This window comes from Propithecus coquereli, unplaced genomic scaffold, assembly GCF_000956105.1.
Source record: "Propithecus coquereli isolate 6110/MARCELLA unplaced genomic scaffold, Pcoq_1.0 Scaffold115, whole genome shotgun sequence".
Taxonomy (NCBI): Eukaryota; Metazoa; Chordata; class Mammalia; order Primates; family Indriidae; genus Propithecus; species Propithecus coquereli.
The window spans coordinates 4,561,269-4,563,735 of NW_012135525.1; the positions used below are offsets into that span (position 1 = coordinate 4,561,269).

The 2,467-nt window shown below is 37.8% G+C and overlaps 1 protein-coding gene across 2 annotated transcripts in view; it reads left to right on the top strand.

The window, feature by feature from the left end:
- The window catches only part of ANK3 (ankyrin 3, node of Ranvier (ankyrin G)), a 515,090-nt gene extending 513,339 nt beyond the window's left edge, over positions 1–1,751 (top strand). For both annotated transcript variants that reach the window (XM_012657562.1, XM_012657554.1), the window contains exon 44: positions 1,622–1,751. The gene's annotated coding sequence lies outside the window, so the exon portion shown is untranslated. The remainder of the gene's footprint in view (positions 1–1,621) is intronic.
- The last annotated feature ends 716 nt before the right edge of the window (positions 1,752–2,467 follow it).

Genomic DNA, 2,467 nt, shown 5'->3' on the forward strand with positions numbered 1-2,467 from the left:
ATGAAGTATGATATATAAATGGTATACCAATTAAGCTACAAAAAGTCAGGGAGAAGAAATCTAACTAGAGAAAACAGAGAGCACTGTGGTAACATTATCGTAAGACCATCTAAGCAGCATGGTGCCTGAAAGATCAGGATTAAATGGTAAAAACAGGTGAAAAAATCCTGATCATCTTACTCTGATTTGCCCACCCTGTGTGACATCTGCCCAAATGAGTCACTTTCCTTCTTTGGAACCTCTGCAGAGTCATGGTAGGAGGGTGTTGCAATCACCCAGAAGGAATTGATACTTTGATGTTCTTGGCTCCAAGCATTAGTGACCTAGGGCATGGAGGTCAGTAGCACTTTTACTGCAAAAAAGGAAGCCAGACCTGTAGTGGGGCAGACAGAAGAAATGCTGTGCTCACGTGTTTACACAAGGCAAAGTGTCCTAGGTGATCCATCTAAAGAGAAACTTGTCTGGGATAAGTAAACAACCTCAAGGTCACTGGGAACACTCTTGGGCCCCCACAGAAGCAAAATTCTAAAGGTTCTCCTAGATCTGCAAAAATAGTATTCCTTCTATGTGAGTAAATAGTGTTATTCCTAAAATTGTTCTTACCTTACTCAGAATTTGTATATGAGCTGTATCTTGTTCTCAGGCAGGCATTCAAGTTTGTCGGCTTTTCACACTGAACGAGATGGAAGGACAGTATGTAGTAAGAACTTTGTTTTATGGAAAAGGAATTTGTACCAAGAACAATACTGCATGAAAATATGAAAACCTCTGCCAAAGAATGTTGATTTATTTTGACATATTAAGACTGGCTATAAAACACTGACGCTTTATGCAGGAATCATCCAGCAAGACAAGACATTCTCAGTGAAGCTTCCACTAAAAAGTTCAAATAAAATTAATTTATCCCATCATGACTAATGCAGGCAGGAGAAGGGAAAGTATTCTTTGCAATTGTAGAACTTAGTCTTTAAGTTTAATTTGCATATGAAAAAAGCAATTTCATAGCAATGAAGTAATCACGTTTCCCCTTTTTGAAAGATTAGTTGACTTTGGTGTTTGAGTTGGGGGGAAGTGAGGGACTTACTATAAAACATACAGAAATAACTGAGATGCTGTATTCTCATTCCCTGTCTCTGGCTCTTTGTACCTGTGAAAGCCCCAAACCCCTTACATTTTGATGTTGATGGAAATCTCAGAGATCACCTCTCTTACCCACCTCATTTTAGAGATAAGACTGAGGCCCAAAGAGTTGCAAATGGCTTTCCTGAGTAGCTGAGCAACCTGAGCTTCAGAGACACAAATAGAAGAGGGTCTTTCCAACTCTTTTGTCTCTAAAACCACAAATATAGTAAGCAAGGCCCCATGGATGGTCACAGGGTCACCTAGCCAAGGTCATTGCCTTCAAAGAGCTTTCCAGTCCCTACACTTTAGGGCCTTGTCCTCTGATGCATCTAGCAGATAGCCTCAGTCAAAAGCATCATGTTAAACCACTCCATTAGGAATGGAGAACCCATTCTCAGGCTTTTCTGTTGAATGGCAAGTAAGGCTTAGGCAAGTTCTCTTAAAAAAAATAAAAAAGAAAGAAAGCTAAACTCACTACCTACTATCTCTCTTTCCACAGGATCATATGTTTTTACTGCCAGTATTGAGAAATTCATGGAAGAAATGTCCACAGGAAGTAAAACTTCACGGAGAAGGGTGTGTGTGTTTGCTGCTTCCACACATTAACGGCATGATTTTTTTTTATGCAAGAGGAAAAGAAAAAGAAAACCACCCATATTTTAATTTAGCATGAGCCAATTTACAGAGCATGGAAATTCACTTTCATTTCCGGGATTGGCGCGTGTGCAATTAGCAATGCAGTGTATATACAAGAAGCCATGCTGTTAACAGTTTATCTTAAATAATTTGGTGTCATTTACAAAAGGAAGAAATTCCTGCCATCAGAAGGGACAGAAGGAGAAGGAATGATCAAATCACAGAGAAACACTAAAATTACTAAATCCACAACAGCTCGCCTTATTTTTCTTGGACCCAAACTGTCAGGGTATAGACACTATTTGTTTCTTTTTTAAAACATGGATAGTTTTGCTGTAAATAATAACACTGTATAAATCCTAACAGAAAAAATAGAATAAATGTTGATAAGGCACTGCCTCTTAGAACACAAACAGAATATTGCAAATGCATTTAACAAATAGGGGTCTCAAATGACTTCACCCTAGAAGAGGAGGGAGTGGTTCTGGAGGGGGGACTCTTCACTGATTCTTGTATATTAGCAATTATAATGTTTGTATATGCAAAACTGCTAAGCTTGATTTTAAAAAACAAATCTTTAAAATCTGCTGCAAATTTAAATAATTCCTAAAATGAGGAATTCTGTAGTTCTGTGAAAAAAATTTTTCTTCAGAATACTAATATTTTGATGCATGTGTATCACCTTATTTTGATTAAATCTTTTCCAATT